This window comes from Littorina saxatilis, linkage group LG9 (genome assembly GCF_037325665.1).
Source record: "Littorina saxatilis isolate snail1 linkage group LG9, US_GU_Lsax_2.0, whole genome shotgun sequence".
Lineage (NCBI taxonomy): Eukaryota > Metazoa > Mollusca > Gastropoda > Littorinimorpha > Littorinidae > Littorina > Littorina saxatilis.
Window position 1 is genome coordinate 46683242 of NC_090253.1, and position 19616 is coordinate 46702857.

Sequence of the window (19616 nt, forward strand, 5' to 3'; positions counted from 1 at the left end):
TATCATGTCCTTAAGAGGCGAGATATTTAGCCTGTAGGACAGTAAGCATTCTCTCTTTTCACTATTCGTCGTTGAAGTCTAGTTTGGGAGGTAACCGTCAGGTCACTAATTACGTGCATACTTTCTGCGCATGTGCAAGACGACCAGCGTCACCTTCCGCTCTCCGCTTGACTGCCGTTACCCTTGAGGTCCACAGCAGGCTGACTCGTTCTGCAGATCAATGACATTTGCATGTAAAGAGTGCTGCATAGTACGTGCCTAGCTTGGGGAAGCATCGTCTTGGCAGAACACTGATAGTGACGCTTAACCTCACGCTGGACCTATTCTCATAAGGCGTACACACACACACACGCACACGCACACACACACACACACACACACACACACACACCCGCACACACACACACACACACACACACACACACACACACACACACACACGGTACATTCAGATTCAATAATAGATAATTATTGCATAGTTCTCATATAAATATTAAGTACACTACTTGACAAACGTGGGTGGGTTTGTTTGTTTGCTTAACGCCCAGCCGACCACGAAGGGCCATATCAGGGCGGTGCTGCTTTGACATTTAACGTGCGCCACACACAAGACAGAAGTCGCAGCACAGGCTTCATGTCTCACCCAGTCACATTATTCTGACACCGGACCAACCAGGCCTAGCACTAACCCCATAATGCCAGACGCCAGGCGGAGCAGCCACTAGATTGCCAATTTTAAAGTCTTAGGTATGACCCGGCCGGGGTTCGAACCCATGGGCTCACTGGGCGGACGCCTTACCACTAGGCCACCGTGTTGCGGTACGTGGATGTGTGCTGGGGATGGTGTGTCGTGAGTCGTTTTGACCAAACTACATGTCCTTTCAAGACCTTCAACAATCTGGAGAAAAAAAAACAGGTCTTAAAAAAATCTGGAAAAGCAAGGTATTAATTTGGGGGGTCTTAAAAGGGGGGGGGGGGGTGTCCCCTGTATTACAATACTATAGTACCGTATAGTACCGTAAAGCTCATTTTAAAGTCCTACCACCCTCACCCCCACCCCTCCAATCCCAAACCCTCCCGGCCAATCCCATGTCAAGTGCCTGTGGGTATATTATATAATTACAGTATATACATTCAAGTGGTGCAGCTGACGCAGGCTGTGTCGCACAACGTTGAGCTGTCGCTGGGACTGACACTTCTGGGCCGAGGTTCACAAGAAAGCTACCAACCGGGTGGAAGCCAGCCGAGGCGTTGGATTGGTTGAAATTGAGATGTGTTGTGATTTCAACGAATCAGACCCCGGGGTTTGCACTCTCCCGTTTGGGTGGCACCCACTGTCGCTTCGTGCATCCCAGCCCTGGTATAAAGGCATTACCGTGATTGGTATAGGGAACTGAGATGGAAATTCCGGGGAGACTTGGATTCTCTTCCTCAATTGCAGTCCCTGGACAAAGCATTTGGCGCAACCCGGCTTCCGTCTGTGTGACTAGCGCCAGGATTCGTATTGTTTCTTGCGTTGGCTGTTCCTGCCTAGGCCCCCCTACATCCTTTCCTGCTTCCTTTTCGTCCATCGCTATTCTTAACCTTTCCCTCCCACCTATTGCTCTCTGCTTCTAGAGATTAATTACATCTATGTATGTCTGTATCTCTGTCTCTGTAGGTCTGTCTGTCTGTCCGTCTCTCTCTCTCTCTCTCTCTCTCTCTCTCTCTCTCTCTCTCTCTCTCTCTCTCTCTCTCTCTCTCTCTCTCTCTCTCTCTCTCTCTCTCTCTCTCTCTCTCTCTACAATAACTTAACTGAGTACCCTTTGTTTAGCGATCACAACGTAACCTGTGACAAGCATATAATTGACCTGGCAGGTTCAACTGTTCTGCCCGTGCGCATGACTTGTACTCAATACGTGCGAGTTAAATGTTGTGTCGCGGGTCAATCCGTGTCTGTACTGTGATTGCCTCAAACTCTTCAGCATTACCACCAGCGCCTTGGAGCATTGGAAAATTGACTTTTCTGTGACGGTTGAAGTACGATCGAGTTTACTGAATTGCTTGTGCCTTTACAGTGCATACATCTTTGTTCTTCTTTTTTACATTTAGTCAAATTTTGACTAAAAGTCAAGTTTTGACTAAATGTTTTAACGTAGAGGGGGGAATCGAGACGAGGGTTGTGGTGTATGTGTGTGTGTGTGTGTGTGTGTGTGTGTGTGTGTGTGTGTGTGTGTGTGTGTGTGTGTGTGTGTCTGTCTGTCTGTGTGTGTGTGTAGAGCGATTCAGATCAAACTACTGGACCGATCTTTATGAAATTTGACATGAGAGTTCCTGGGAATGATATCCCCGGACGTTTTTTTCGTTTTTTCGATAAATACCTTTGATGACGTCATATCCGGCTTTTTGTAAAAGTTGAGGCGGCACTGTCACACCCTCATTTTTAAATCAAATTGATTGAAATTTTGGCCCAGCAATTTTCGACGAAAGGCCGGACTTTGGTATTGCATTTCAGCATGTAGGCTTAAAAATTAATTAATGACTTTGGTCATTAAAAATCTGAAAATTGTAATTAAAATTAATTTTGTTATAAAACGATCCAACATTACGTTTATCGTATTCTTCATTATTTTCTGATTCCAAAAACATATAAATATGTTATAATTTATTCGGATTATATATGTTATATTCGGATTAAAAACAAGGTCTGAAAATTAAAAATATAAAAATTATGATTAAAATTAAATTTTCGAAATCGATTTAAAAACAATTTCATCTTATTCCTTGTCCGTTTCTGATTCCAAAAACTTATAGATATGATATGTTTGGATTAAAAACACGTTCAGAGAGTTAAAAAGACTAGAGATATAGAAAAGCGTGCTATCCTCCTCAACGCAACCGCTACCGCGCTTTTCTGGATTGTTAATTTCACTGCCTTTGCCACGAGCGGTGGACAAACGATGCTACGAGTGTACGGTCTTGCGGAAAAAATGCAATGCGTTCAGTTTCATTCTGTGAGTTTGACTGAGCTTGACTAAATGTTGTATTTTCGCCTTACGCGACTTGTTTTTTTTTTTACCTCAACACCCAATCACCCCCCCCCTCTCTCTCTCTCTCTCTCTCTCTCTCTCTCTCTCTCTCTCTCTCTCTCTCTCTCTCTCTCTCTCTCTCTCTCTCTCTCTCCTTCCAGCATAAACAAGATGTAATTTCCAAACTAGGCAGCGACATGACAATGTCCGGATATCATTCCCATTCTGGAGACAGTCAGCTTGACTTCTCGCAATGCGCTGACCTCATTTTCAAAGGCATGTCTCTTCACAGGCCCTACGGGATCCCTAGGCCGGAACTTGATCGGTCCTCAAACACACGAAGGCGCCGTTGGAATCAATCGACAAAATGTTTTGGCACGACTCTGACTCCTTAGTAGGCGGAACACAAAGACCTTTGTTGTTGTTGTTCTTCAGAATGATGCCGCCTTCAAAAGTGTGGGTGCTGACTCTCTGTGTGTTTCCAAGTCCCTGGACTCTCGGTGTGGGTTGTCCCCCGAAAGCGGCGTATGGCTGCCTGAATGGCGGGGTAAAAACGGTCATACACATAAAAACCCACTCGTGCAAAAACATGAGTGAACGTGGGAGTTTCAGCCCATGAACGAAGAAGAAGGTTTGGATTGGTTAGTGGTTGTTGTTGGGTGTTTTTTGTTTACGTCCCTTAAAACTTGTTGGCCCTGTGGCGACCCTTCGACTGACAGCAGCATATAATTATCTACAGAGGACCGGACTGCCTGCCTGAGCGAACGACAGCTATTCTGAACCGGTTTCCTTTATTTTTTTTTTTTATATGGGAGATTTATATAGCGCTAGACGTTCTCTAAGCGCTTTACATATTAATTTCTGCCGTGTGAGATGGAATTTTTTACACAATATATCACGCATTCACATCGGCCAGTAAATCTCCACCCATTACGGCGAATATTTACTTTTCACGGCCTATTATTCCAAGTCACACGGGTATTTGGTGGACATATCATTTCCTTTCTCAGTTTACATGAGATTATCTCAGAGAGAGAGAGAGAGAGAGAGAGAGAGAGAGAGAGAGAGAGAGAGAGAGAGAGAGAGAGAGACAGAGAGACACAGAGACACAGACACAGAGAGAAAGAGAGGGAGACAGAAAGAGAGAGAGAGAGACAGAGAGAGAAAAAAGTCCGGAACAATTATAAAAAAAATCGCGAAAACGGAAATCATCGCATTTAATCAATAGTTACATCCACAACATTTAAAAATAAGAAAAACTCACATTAACATGTGGGTGTATCCTCTATTAAATTTCGATTGCGCACAGGCGTTCTGTGAATCGCACAAAGAGTCTAAGCACACGCGCACGAACACACATACATGCACCCTCGGGGGGGGGGGGGGGGTAGGATGGGAGGTAAATGCCAGGGAATCGGGTAGAACAAGAGGGGGAGGGGGGCAGGGGTTAAGGGCTAAGAGAGGGGCATAAAAAACACTTAATATCTATTAGCAAAGCTTCATCAATGTGGTTTAAGTCCTAATAATTACTAACAGCTAATGTCCCTGCGGACACGTCCACTTGGATGAGAAATAATAATAATAATAATAATAATAATAACTGGACATTTTTAAGTGCCTAACCTATGGCTCTAGGCCCTTTACAAAAGAACATGTACAGAATAGAACAATTAAATGTACAACCTAAATAAAACAATTAACCCTGCGGACAAAAATCCCCACATATGCTGTTCACAAAATATTCTATATGCTATACACACTATATATATATACCCACATACCCAGCAAATCACTAATATCTATTAGTGCAGCTTCATCAAGGTGTTCTAAGTCCTTATTTACTAACTGCGCTTACCTGCTAGTATGCTTTAAGTCCACATTTTCAAGAACGAACAAATAATGGCCACAGTGCTCCACTACTATTCATCTGAAGAGCTGAAAAGCACCGTACACCTACAGATCGGAAAAAGGAACAGGAGGCGTACACCGCTATGGGTGGGCACGAATAGTGTTCTTGTACGCTGGGCTTTAAGGAGGTTCTTAATTGAACCCGAGGTCGACTACTAAGTATACTTCGCGAAGTGGACTTCGCCCAATTAAGGACAAGCTTTATGTTGAGATACGGGGCCGGAGGCATGTTTAAGGATCGAAAAGTCTCTTGTCTATAGATCGCTTTGATGCATTCAAAATAATCATGGTGTTGGTCTAAACAAAATTGTATTCAATATACATGACATGAAACAAATGAAAAACTGCAACTAGGACACGAAACCAAAACAATGCTGTCTTTGAAGTCGAGAGAGGGAGAGACAGACAGACAGACAGACAGACAGACAGGAACTCACAGACAGACAGACAGTCATACAAACAGAGACGGAGGAATGCGTGACAGAGACAGACAGAAAGACAGACAGACAGACAGACGGACGGACAGACAGACAGACAAACAGACAGACAGACAGTTATGTACAAAAGGAAAGGACAAGAGGGTAGGCCAGGGAATAAGCCTGCCAATAACAATTATTTCTTAGATGCTGTTTCTGTTCATCGTCTTGGATAACAAGGGCGCGTGAGGAGAGAACGAAACGCTGCGCACTTTCTCCCTGTCACTGTCTTGCTAAATTATGTATCGATTCCCGTGGACGTTGAGCCTCTCTCTTTCCGTCTCTGTCTCTCTTTCTGTCTGTCGCTGTCTCTCTCTCTGTCTGTCTCTGTCTGTCTCTGTCTCTGTCTCTCTCTGTCTCTCTCTGTCTCTCTGTCTCTCTCTCTCTCTCTCTCTCTCTCTCTCTCTCTCTCTCTCCCCTCTCTCTCTCTCTGATTTAGTCCCTCTTTAGGGCGAGGGCCAGATGCAAAAAGGTATTCCTATGCTTATTCTGTTACCCTCGTAAAATAAAGAATTGTTATTGTCATTGTCAATAGCTTCTCTCTCTCTCTCTCTCTCTCTCTCTCTCTCTCTCTCTCTCTCTCTCTCTCTCTCTCTCTCTCTCTCTCTCTCTCTCTCTCTCTCTCTCTCTCTCTCTCTCTCTCTCTCTCTCTCTCCCTCTCTCTCTTATATGTTCTACCATTAATGGGTTTTTTCTTTTTTTTACATTTAGTCAAGTTTTGACTAAATGTTTTAACGTAGAGGGGGGAATCGAGACGAGGGTTGTGATGTATGTGTGTGTGTGTGTGTGTGTGTGTGTGTGTGTGTGTGTGTGTGTGTGTGTGTGTGTGTGTGTGTGTCTGTCTGTCTGTGTGTGTGTGTAGAGCGATTCAGACCAAACTACTGGACCGATCTTTATGAAATTTGACATGAGAGTTCCTGGGAATGATATCCCCGGACATTTTTTTTTCTTATTTTCGATAAATACCTTTGATGACGTCATATCCGGCTTTTTTGTAAAAGTTGAGGCGGCACTGTCACACCCTCATTTTTCAATCAAATTGATTGAAATTTTGGCCCCAATCTTCGACGAAGGCCGGACTTCTGTATTGCATTTCAGCTTGGTGGCTTAAAAATTAATTGATGACTTTGGTCATTAAAAATCTGAAAATTGTAAAAAAAAACATTGTTTCTAAAACGATCCAAATGTACGTTTATCTTATTCTTCATCATTTTCTGATTCTAAAAACATATAAATATATTATATTTGGATTAAAAACAAGCTCTGAAAATTAAAAATATAAAAATTATTATTAAAATAAAATTTCCGAAATCGATTTAAAAACAATTTCATCTTATTCCTTGTGGGTTCCTGATTCCAAAAACATATAGATGTGATATTTTTGGATTAAAAACATGCTCAGAAAGTTAAAAAGAGTAGAGATAAAGAACAGCGTGCTATCCTTCTCAGCGCAAGTACTACCCCGCTCTTCTTGTCAATTTCACTGCCTGTGCATCGAGCGGTGGACTGACGATGCTACGAGTATACGCTCTTGCTGTAAAAATGCAGAGAGTTCAGTTTCATTCTGTTAGTTCGACAGCTTGACTAAATGTTGTAATTTCGCCTAACGCGACTTGTTTTTTCTTTTTTTTTTCTTCCCTAGTCATAGTTATAGTAAAATAGTTTAGTCCCTCTTTAGGGCGAGGGCCAGATGCAAAAAAAGCATATCTGTGCTTATTCTTGTCACCCTCGAAAAATACAGATTTGTCATTGTCATTGTCATTCTCTCTCTCTCTCTCTCTCTCTCTCTCTCTCTCTCTCTCTCTCTCTCTCTCTCTCTCTCTCTCTCTCTCTCTCTGTCTCTCTCTCTCTCTGTCTCTCTGTCTCTGTCTCTCTGTCTCTGTCTCTCTCTGTCTCTCTGTCTCTCTTTTTCTTTCTCTCTCTCTCTCTCTCTCTCTCTCTCTCTCTCTCTCTCTCTCTCTCTCTGTGCCTGTGTGAGGGAAGACCGAAAGAGAGACAGAGAGATAAAGACATAGACGAAGAGTACTGAGAGGGGTTGATGTCCGTTCCTGTCTGCATGTGTCTGCAGGATTATTTTGCACACATCAACACACACATACACACACGCACAATCAACCAACCAATCAATCAATATACTCTCCCCAACATACACGTATACCCCCCTCCTTACTCCCCCCCCCTCCCCAACGTCCAATTTCTCTCTAACATATGCAATGGCTGTTCCGTTATTACAATCTAGGCTCCTGATAAAATGGCCTCAAAAACAATATTATGACATCACAGAGTTGGCAAACAAATTAAAATCCGGAGTCTCGTTTGTTATCGCGGAATCGACTCTGGGTGATTCTGACCACGCTCTGTTTGAAACACACACCGGCTCACACACACACAAAATGTGGAATTCTACTAGATTCGCACCGAAATGTCTCCACCCCATTTAGGGTCAGCACTTGGTGTTTGACTACAAAAATTAAAAAGGCTAACAGTGGCCGTTTCATAAAAAATGTCGGTGAAATGTTTCGGGATGATCGTTCAAAGTAAAGTCCAAGCGGGGTAGATGGAACCATCGAAAATGATGCCCATTCTGGACCACCCGTTTCAGGCGTTTCCCCGGAAAAATTAACACTGCGGAGCAGATGATAACAGAAGGTCCCTATATAAATCCACATTCACAGAGTCCGTGCAAGATATGTTCCTGGCAATTGAAAGCTCTTGAGCTGAAAAGATCCTACACAAATACATATTGGTCCGCAGACGAGGTGTCGGTTGGGAAGCACATGAACTCTGACGACCAGAAAGATGGTAGGGTAGAGTAGACAATGCCTGAACAATTCATTAATGGCCAGGCAGAATCAACATGAACAATTCATTAATGGCCAGGCAGAATCAACATGAACAATTCATCAATGGCCAGGCAGAATCAACATGAAAATTTAATCAGTGGCCAGGCAGAAACAACATGAACAATTCATCAATGGCCAGGCAGAATCAACATGGAAGGTCCTCATTGGAGACGAAACGCGAGTCCTCGGTCTGTGTGTGTTCATGTGACCCACCTCCCGCCAAGCTCCAAAGAACACGAAGCAGGGGAAAACAAAATGGTGGTACAGTGGAACCCCCCCCCCCTTTTAAGACCTCCACAAATCTGAGAAAATCAAGTCTTAAAAAGGAGGGATCTTAAAATGGGGGTAAATTTACAGAGGTTCTGAAAGAAAAATCTGAAAAAAAACCAAAGTCTTAAAAGGGAGGGAGTCTTAAATTGGGTGGTCTTAAAAGGGGGGTTCCACTGTATCTTTCATGGCCAGATTAGAGCATGTAGCCACTGTATCTCTGTAGCCACTGTACCTCTGTAGCCACTGTAATCTGTAGCCACTGTACCTCTGTAGCCACTGTAATCTGTAGCCACTGTAATCTGTAGCCACTGTACCTCTGGAGCCACTGTAATCTGTAGCAACTGTACCTCTGTAGCCACTGTAATCTGTAGCCACTGTACCTCTGTAGCCACTGTAATCTGTAGCCACTGTAATCTGTAGCCACTGTATCTCTGTAGCCACTGTACCTCTGTAGCCACTGTAATCTGTAGCGACTGTAATCTGTAGCCACTGTACCTCTGTAGCCACTGTAATCTGTAGCCACTGTAATCTGTAGCCACTGTAATCTGTAGCCACTGTACCTCTGTAGCCACTGTAATCTGTAGCCACTGTACCTCTGGAGCCACTGTAATCTGTAGCAACTGTACCTCTGTAGCCACTGTAATCTGTAGCCACTGTACATCTGTAGCCACTGTAATCTGTAGCCACTGTACCTCTGTAGCCACTGTAATCTGTAGCCACTGTACATCTGTAGCCACTGTAATCTGTAGCCACTGTACCTCTGTAGCCACTGTAATCTGTAGCCACTGTAATCTGTAGCCACTGTACCTCCCTAAGGGCAGTCGTACAGACACGTCTGACTGGTATGTACGTCCACCATATTGCTTACACAAAGTGTTCGAGACTTGCGAACACGGGTATTCGTGGAATTTTGCGGCACCACGACAACGCACCAGCGCATACTGCCTTTGTGACAAGACAGTTGTTGTCTTCAGATGGAACCTGCTGTAGTTGCATCCACCCTATTCTCCAGACCTCTCACAGTGCGACTTCTTCCTCTCCCCTTAAGCCAAGAAACAGCCGCGGAAACATCCCTGGTTTGAGAGCCATGAAGACGCAGTCCGAGCTTTCACGAAGGCAAAATAACGTGTAGCTGATGTCATCTGGGCTGAGATGCACGAACCGAAAATGGGCGCCACCCAAACGGGAGAGAACAAACCGCGGGGTCTGATTCGTTGAAATCACAACAAATCTCAATTTCAACCAACCCAACAGCGCGGCTGTCTCCCACCCGGTTGGTCACTTTGTCGTGCACCTCGGACCTGGTCCCAAGCATAGCTGAGCTGGATGGCCAGTTGCATGTCGGCTGGGGGACGGTTCATCGACAAGTGGGCCTAATTTGATTTTTAGTATGTGTTTCAATTTATAAAACTTAAAACAATTAATAATGTAACACCGTACGTTCAGCCCTCTCTGAATTTAATTAAGTCAAGGTTGGAAAGCGCTAGCTGTCCCTTTAACTCATATGTCTCCCAGGTACGGATATATCCGTACCCACTCATATGGCTCTATCTGATCTGGGACGGATATATCCGTACACACTGTCACTTCAGTCGCTTCCTGTAACGTCGATCTAACGCCTGCATTCCTGCGTGTTGCTACACAGTTACTATACGGTTACTACAATTCTGAGTGACCTGCTGCAGCACAGCTGGTCTTGGCTAAAAAAAACACCACTTGGTCAACATAGGTGGGGTAGAAAGTGTTAATCAATCCAGGCCAGTCCCCGTGCACATCAGTGCACACGCTGTTCACGTGCTGAAATAACTTGGCCTTTGATATTTGCACAGAAGAGTGACGAAGCGCTAAATTTCTGCCGTCAATCAATATGCCGTGCAAATATGGAAACGGTTTTGAAAGGGTTTCTGTCTGTCACAGTCGAGACTGAAACCGTGCGGATATAGGCTAGGGGGATGGGTGGGTGTGGAGGGGGGGTAGTGTCGGTGTGTGGTGTGTGTGTGTGTGTGTGTGTGTGTGTGTTGTGCTCTCTCTCTCTCTATCCCTCTCTTGCATCTCTCTCTACGTCTGATTATAAAAAACTAAAGATTCTTCCTATCAAATCAAGATTTATCTATAACAAAGGTGCAATGATGCATAGAATTATGTCAGGGAATGCACCTACATTCTTTGCCTCCAATTTCAAACTGAATACTTCAATAAAAGTAAACAAATTAATTACCCCAACCCCTAGAATTGACCTTTACAAATCGTCTTTCTTATTCTGTCGCCTTATTGTGGAACTCCATTCCTGATTTAATTAAAATGCAATTCAGTGAAACTTCCTTCAAAGAAATGTATATGCTGTTTCTCTTGGAAACAAGTAAATAATTATGTGATAATATTACATCATTGCTTGATATTCATAATGCATTTTGAATGTCTTTTTAATTGTTTGACATGTTAATTATATACATTGTATTGTAATTAACTTAACTTCTATTTCTTCTTGTTATTAATCGAGTTACCCTCAATGGGCGAGGGCCGGACGAAAAAAAGCATGTATACTTTGCTTATTCTGTTACCCTCGATAAATAAATAAAGTTCAAAGTTCAAGTTCTCTCTCTCTCTCTCTCTCTCTCTCTCTCTCTCTCTCTCTCTCTCTCTCTCTCTCTCTCTCTCTCTGTGTTTTTTGTCTCTCTCTTTCTCTATATCTACAACTGAGGCCAAAAAAAAAGAGGTCTGTTTACGTTAACATAGGCCAAAAAAATAGGGTGGGTAGGTCGGGATTTTTTTTTTTTTTTTTTTTTTTTTTCCAAAAAACCATATTTTTACGTTATTTTGCAAAAAAAAAAAAAAAGATTTTTTTTTTTCCCCCAAATGCCAAAAAAAAAAGTCTAGGGTCGCGCGAAAAAAATAGGGTCGGTCGGGTTACCGTAAACAGACCTATTTTTTTTTGGCCTAATCAATGCTATGTAAATATTAAAAGAATATATATTTTTTAAAGTCATGAATGTTCAGACGGGCCTCGACTCATTTCGTGCAGACAGGACAAACATAGGCTACAGCCGAAGATGGCGGTGGTGGCGGGTGAATGGGGATGGACAGTGGGTCTATTTGTCTGGCTGTGCGCTTTGCTTTGAAGGTTTTATACTGGGACGTCCCCCGGACAAGATTTGTAACAGTTTAAGGCCAAAAAAAAGAGGTCTGTTTACGGTAACCCGACCGACCCTATTTTTTTTCGCGCGACCCCAGACTTTTTTTTGGGCATTTGGGAAAAAAAGAGGGAAAAAAAATCTTGGTTTTTTTTGCAAAATAACGTAAAAATATGTTTTTTTGGAGAAAAAAAAAATCCCGACCTACCGACCCTATTTTTTGGGGCCTATGTTACCGAAAACAGACCTATTTTTTTTTTTGGCCTAACCTTCTACGTGCTTTCTGAGTAGTGGGCGACCATACACAGCCTAACACACGTGTCTGTATCTCTAAAACTTGTGGCAGTTTTGGATTGAGACTGCATGCAATCCTCAAGCACCATAGAACCTTCCTATCGACACCGTTTTAAAGGATTATCTTTGTAAACAAACAAATAAACAATGACGTCACACAGTCCGGATGTTTTGGGTCGTGGACGTCGAATTAAAGAAGGTATTTTACGGTGTGTATCCCTATTCGGATGGCCGCGTGGATCGTGAACGACCCATACTTTTTACGTTGAATCCTTCTTTAGAAGGTATGGGTCGTACACGACCCACCTCATCCGGACTGTGTAGTCCAAAGCGTGATCCGGTGAAGATTAAAGAAGGTCAAGATTGTTAACAGGATGTGAAGTACAAGTGTGAAAAGACATGAGCCATTTAGAAACTTCTCCAAACGGGCGCAGTGGCGTGGTGGTAAGACGTCGGCCTCCTAATCGGGAGGTCGTGAGTTCGAATCCCGGTCGCTGCGCACCGCCTGATGGGTTTATAGTGGAGAGTTTTCCGATCTCCCAGGTCAACTTATGTGCAGACCTGCTGGTGACTTAACCCCCTTCGTGTGTACACGCAAGCACAAGACCAAGTGCGCACAGAAAAGATCCTGTAATCCATGTCAGAGTTCGGTGGGTTATAGAAGGTTATACCCAGCATGCCTCCCCCGAAAGCGGCGTATGCTGCCTGAATGGCGGGGTAAAAACGGTCATACACGTAAAAATCTACTCGTGCTAAAAACATGGGTGAACGTGGGAGTCTAAGCCCATGAACGAAGAAGAATAAGAAGAGAACCTTCTCCATGCTGTACTGTGATAGACCAAAATGTAAATAGTTTTAAAGACAAAACTAGTCCACCATGTCTTCTTCTTCTTCTGCGTTCGTGAGCTAAAACTCCCACGTACACTCGTGTTTTTGCACGAGTGGAATTTTACGTGTATGACCGTTTTTTCCCCGCCATTTAGGCAGCCATACGCCGCTTTCAGTGGAGTCTACCATGTCAACTGAAAAAGGAAACAAACTTTCTTCGGTCCCGCCTGGGCAAAGAGGTCGAAGGGACGTTAAACACCACCAAACCAACCAATCGTATTACCACAACCAATAAAGCTCATCAATTCACCCCTATAAACTGAAAGCTTGTTGTTGATTCTAAATAACATTATGCTCATAATGTACAGTTCCAACTAATTGTTGAATAAAACACTGTTCAAATCAAAGCTCCACAATGAGAAAGCCAATTACCAACCATTCTGTGTGCGTCTAAATTGTTGGTGGAATCCACAAATTCACACCGTGAAGCCTGTCCTTAACTGGGCAAAGTATACTTCGCGAACCTGGCCGCACGAAGCTTTAGCACTGAGTTTTCGGTAAAAAGACTTCGCGAAGTCTTGGCGAAGTCGACTTCGGGCTCAATTAAAGGACCGCCTTAAAACAGCGCGAGCTACAGGGTGACCAAAACAAATGCAGCCTACAAAAATGCTAACAACTTCTACATCTGCTGACCGAATAACTTTATATTTCACGGACATTAATTTCAGCTTATGCATGACCCTTCCCCAAAAGTGGCACCCCCTTCACACCAAAGATCCTCGGTGACCTGAAGAAAGCAGTTAGGCCACACACAAAAAAATAGTCTGTTTACGGTAACATAGGCACAAAAAAAATAGGGTCGGTAGGTCGGGATTTTTTCTATTTTTTTATTATTATTTTTGTTTTACCAAAAAACGTATTTTTAAGTTATTTTGCCAAAAAACCAGACTTTTTTTTCTTTCTTTTTTCCCCAAATGCCAAAAAAAAGTCTAGGGTCGCGCGAAAAAATAGGGTCGGTCGGGATACCGTAAACAGACTATTTTGTTGTTGTTGGCCTTACAGTTAGGTTCACTGCAATCCCTTGAGAGGAAAGTGTTGATGTCATTGACAGTTTCGGAGGTGTCATTTGGAACACATTTTCAAGAGAAAGCAATAGTCGGACCATTTTGCCTACAGACTAAAAGCTTTGTGGAATGGTTGAGAACAAACTGAATTTTATGAACAACAACTATGAAGATATTCGCTCAACTCAAATCACTGGAAAAATGACCCCCTTCTTTGTGAAGTTACACTTGCGTAATGACGCGCAGGATTCCTCAATGAAACGAAAGCATTCCTCCATGGGAAATGCCCTGATCCTGCCTATAATTGCTGTATTCAAGTCACTGATTGTCTAATGTTGGTTATGGTATACTAGGTTTTTCAAATAACCCCAAAGGTAACAATCTGGAGGGCTTAAATCGGGTTAGTTTGGCTACAGCTCAATTTCAAATCTCGTTCTGTTGAGTCGATCGCCGAATTTGAAAACATTTTCGGGAAATTGCACAAAAACCAGACCATTTAATCCACAAAATTGCCACTTGGTGCATGCATAAGCTGAAGTTATAATCATGTCCTCCAAATATAAAATGATTCGGCTTACAGATGGAGAAGTATTTAGCATATTTGTGGGTTGCATTATTTGTGTGCGTGTCACCCTCTATAAGCCCCATTTGTTTCTGGCCCAATTCCAAAACCAGGAAATCAATATATTGTAATGGCTGACTTTGTATACAATCAGGATTCACAGTCTCTTATTGATCCGTAGCGTGCCACTGAGACATCCATAAAATCGTGTGGCAATGACATTGGTCTCTAGCTTACCGCTAGGATATTCATGAAACCCTGAGTCTGGGCTAGAGATTATGGTGTGTAGTTTACCAAGTAGTATATATATATATGTGTGTGTGTCTTATTGGAATGCACAAATCCGCAGTGTGAAACAGTCAGGGATAAGCACTGTTAGTTTCTTGTCCAAACAAAACAACAAACACAATCCATACAGTTTGTTTGTTTGTTTGTTTGTTTGCTTAACGCCCAGCCGACCACGAAGGGCCATATCAGGGCGGTGCTGCTTTGACATTTAACGTGCGCCACACACAAGACAGAAGTCGCAGCACAGGCTTCATGTCTCACCCAGTCACATTATTCTGACACCGGACCAACCAGTCCTAGCACTAACCCCATAATGCCAGACGCCAGGCGGAGCAGCCACTAGATTGCCAATTTTAAAGTCTTAGGTATGACCCGGCCGGGGTTCGAACCCACGACCTCCCGATCACGGGGCGGACGCCTTACCACTAGGCTAACCGTGCCGGTATACACACAGTGGAGTGACTTCTTTAGTGTGTGTACAATAAAGGATTGACATTGCGCTGTTGCTGGCCGCTAAGATATTTCTGAAATCCTGAGTCTGGGTTACATATTGTTACGCGCACTTTATCAAACAGAATAATATGACGGGCGCAGTGACCTAGTGGATAAGACATCGGCCTCGTAATCGGAAGTTCGTGAGTTCAAATCCCGGCCGCAGTCGGGTGGCTTAAGGGTGCATACTTTTCCGATCTCCCAGGTCAACTTATGTGCAGACCTGCTAGTGCCTTATCCCCCTTCGTGTTTACACGCAAGCACAAGACCAAGTGCGCACGGAAAAGATCCTGTTATCCATGGCAGAGTTCGGTGGGTTATAGAAACACGAAACTACCCAGCATGCTTACGCCGAAAGCGGCGTATGGCTGCCTGAATGGCGGGGTAAAAACGGTCATACACGTAAAAACCCACTCGTGGAAAAAACATGAGTGAACGTGGGAGTTTCAGCCCATGAATGAAGAAGAAGAAGAAGAAGAAGAAGAAGAAGAACAACAACAACAACAACAACAACAACAACAACAACAACAACAACAACAACAACAACAACAACAACAACAACAACAACAAGAAACAAAACATGTGTACCTTATAAAGAATACACAAATCCACAACGTAAAATAGCCAAAGATAAGCCCTGTTTTGTTTATGGTCCTAACGGAACCCCAGGAAATCAATACATAGAAGTGACTGATTTTGGAGACAATAACGATTTAAAGCCTCTTATTGATCTCTAGAGCGTGGCGCGAGGGTATTTGTAAATGTCTGGGTCTGGCTTAAGGCAGCCCTTAACTGAGCCCAAAGTCGACTTCGCCAAGACTTCGCGAAGTCTTTTTACCGAAAACTCAGTGCTAAAGCTTCGCGCGACCAGCTTCGCAAAGTATTCTTCGCGTAGCCGACTTCGCCCAGGCTTTCATTTCCATTTCCATTTTCATTACTTTATTGTCCCATCGCTGGGAAATTCGGGTCGCTTCCTCCCAGTGGAAAGCTAGCAGCAACGGAGTCGCGCTACCCAGGTGTCTGCGTGTTTAGGTGTATTCAGCCACCTGCACTTATGGCAGAATGACCAAGGTCTTTTACGTGCCATTGTGATGACACGGGGGTGGGACATGGCTTCCGTCTCTGGGTCTGCACATAAAGTTGACCCGTGTCTGTCCCGGCCCGAATTCGAACCTGCGACCTTCCGATCACAAGTCCAGTGCTCTACCAACTGAGCTACCGGGTGTGTTCTCTTGAACAAACCACGTGTGAGTGTCTTATTGGAATACGAAAATGCATTAAAGGCCGGTTCACTGCAATCATTTGAAACACATTATTAAAGCGCGACCAAGGCATTATTCTTATTTATTGTCTCAACTATAGCCAACAAAATCACTAAAAGCACATTAGTGTTGCAACCGTGTGCCGAAACACTACGATCACCTGGGGAGGCGAAGTGCAATCAAACAGGATTGAAAATGTTAGGGCTAATTTCTAAGCCCTGTAACCGAGTGCCGAAACACTACGATCACCTCGGGAGGCGAAGTGCAATCAAACAGGATTGAAAATGTTAGGGCCAATTTCTTAGCCCTGTAACCGAGTGCCGAAACACTACGATCACCTCGGGAGGCGCAGTGCAATCAAACAGGATTGAAAATGTTAGGGCTAATTTCTTAGCCCTATAAAAACTGTTATGCAAACCCGAAGGTTTCCATGAACATACGGACAATCGGAAACCACCAGACCCCATCACAAACAGAATTCCACAATCCAGAGGTGTTGACTTAAAGGCCAACAACTCGGGTGCAGAGTCTGCTGTGAAAGGAGCGGTAGCCTCCCCTGTCACAGTGTAAACGATTTGGCTCACCATGGTTATTAGATCCGCTCAAGCTTTTACACCTGGGATAAGGGTATTCCGCCACATGGACACGTGCCAACAATCAACAGCCTATAACTACTTTCTGTTCCAATTAGGTGGGTTTTGCTTATTTACGAATTATTTTCTTGAAAGCCACCAGAGATTTGACTGATTTTGTATACAATAAGGATTTACAGTCTCGTATTGATCTGTCGTGCCATTACGGACATTCATACAATCCTGTGTCTGGGTTAGAGAGGGATTTGTACTCTTGTGGAACTGAGGACATTGACATACGAAAAAGTCGGGTAGAGCCGGAGTATGGATAGGGGAGGGGGGGGGGGGAGGGGGGAGGGGGAGGAGTGGGAGGGGAAGAGGGGGATCCATAGAGCCAGAGGAAAGATAAGTGGAGAAACAACAGTCAGGCTGGTTTCTTAACACAACCATCTTTAATAAATAAACTAAAAACAAGTCGCGTAAGGCGAAAATACAATATTTAGTCAAGTAGCTGCCATTTTTCAGCAAGACCGTATACTCGTAGCATCGCCAGTCCACCGCTCATGGCAAAGGCAGTGAAATTGACAAGAAGAGCGGGGTAGTAGTTGCGCTAAGAAGGATAGCACGCTTTTCTGTACCTCTCTTTGTTTTAACTTTCTGAGCGTGTTTTTAATCCAAACATATCATATCTATATGTTTTTGGAATCAGGAACCGACAAGGAATAAGATGAAAGTGTTTTTAAATTGATTTGGACAATTTAATTTTGATAATAATTTTTATATATTTAATTTTCAGAGCTTGTTTTTAATCCGAATATAACATATTTATATGTTTTTGGAATCAGCAAATGATGGAGAATAAGATAAACGTAAATTTGGATCGTTTTATAATTTTTATTTTTTTTTTACAATTTTCAGATTTTTAATGACCAAAGTCATTAATTAATTTTTAAGCCACCAAGCTGAAATGCAATACCGAAGTCCGGGCTTCGTCGAAGATTACTTGACCAAAATTTCAACCAATTTGGTTGAAAAATGAGGGCGTGACAGTGCCGCCTCAACTTTCACGAAAAGCCGGATATGACGTCATCAAAGACATTTATCAACAAAATGAAAAAAACGTTCGGGGATTTCATACCCAGGAACTCTCATGTCAAATTTCATAAAGATCGGTCCAGTAGTTTAGTCTGAATCGCTCTACACACACACACACACACACACACACACACACACACACACACACACACACACACACACACACACACGCACACACACACGCACGCACATACACCACGACCCTCGTTTCGATTCCCCCTCGATGTTAAAATATTTAGTCAAAATTGACTAAATATAAAAAGGAAATTGACAGTAGAGACAGGACGGATTGAAAGATGGTATGAGAAACCTGCACACAAAAACACGCACGCGCTCAACCACATTTATGCGCACACGCGCACATGCACGCATTGACACACACACACACACACACATGAACACACGAACACACATGAACACACGAACACTCATACGCGCGCACGCATGCACACACACACACACACACACACACACACACACACACACACACACACACACACACACCCCCACACACACATGAACACACGAACACTCATACGCGCGCACGCATGCACACACACACACACAAACACACACTCACACACACATAAACACACACACACACACACACACACACACACACACACACACACACATATATATATAACTTACACAATCCAGCTTGCCCACCATCTTTTTTGCCGTCCCAAAATCTCGAAGTCTGCATATCCATATCTCACCTTCTGAATCACTCCTCCATCTCCTCGGCTCAAATCCACACCGCGACACTGACAACCAACACCACTTTCCAATCTAACAAGTTACAACACACTTCACAAGAACCTAAAAGAAAAACAATGTCATTACCCTGTAAGCCCGTAAGCTACGCGGCACCATCAACATGCACGAATCGGCCAAAAAAATCACCCCCCTGCATACAACAGTCTTTGGCACCTTTAGCATGTATACACGAATCATCCAAAAAGTCCGTTTTCTGCATACAGTCTCGGGCAAAATTAACAACCACGAATCAGCTAAATAGTTATAGTCTTCTGTATACAGTCTTCGGGCAACCTCAACATGCACGAATCAACCACAAAAAAACATCAGTCTTGTGCGTTCACAGTCTCGGCCAAATCAGCATGTGCAATGCAGACAGTTGAGCTTCCCTGCTCGGTGTGTGCCTCTCTTCTTGCTGCGTCCTTCGTTTTCGTCTTCGCTGGATGTCGCACAGCAGCCTGGTTGCTAAAAGGGTGGAGGTTGGGGGGAAGGGGGGGGGGAACTTGGTCTATAGCTCAGGTTCGCTGAGCTTCGATCGGCTCGCCGACTTCCATTTCGCCGTGCACGACCCACGAAAAGCGCATTGCGGTCATTTAACCCTTTCGCTGCCAATCAAAACTTCCTGACTGCCAGGGAATATTGGAGTTCGGGGTGTAATAATTCACAAAAAATTCTAGCTCCAAACTGGCAGTAGGTAGGAAAGTAAAACCTATGTTATTTTTAAAGGAAATTCAACCAAGAATCTGTTTGTAGTATCTAATCAT

The 19616-nt window shown here is 43.5% G+C and overlaps 1 protein-coding gene across 2 annotated transcripts in view; it reads right to left on the reverse strand.

Moving 5' to 3' along the window:
- Positions 1-19301, reverse strand: part of LOC138976267 (equilibrative nucleoside transporter 4-like) — a 38231-nt gene extending 18930 nt beyond the window's left edge. For both annotated transcript variants that reach the window (XM_070349107.1, XM_070349106.1), the window contains exon 1: positions 18745-19301. The gene's annotated coding sequence lies outside the window, so the exon portion shown is untranslated. The remainder of the gene's footprint in view (positions 1-18744) is intronic.
- Positions 19302-19616: the final 315 nt, after the last annotated feature.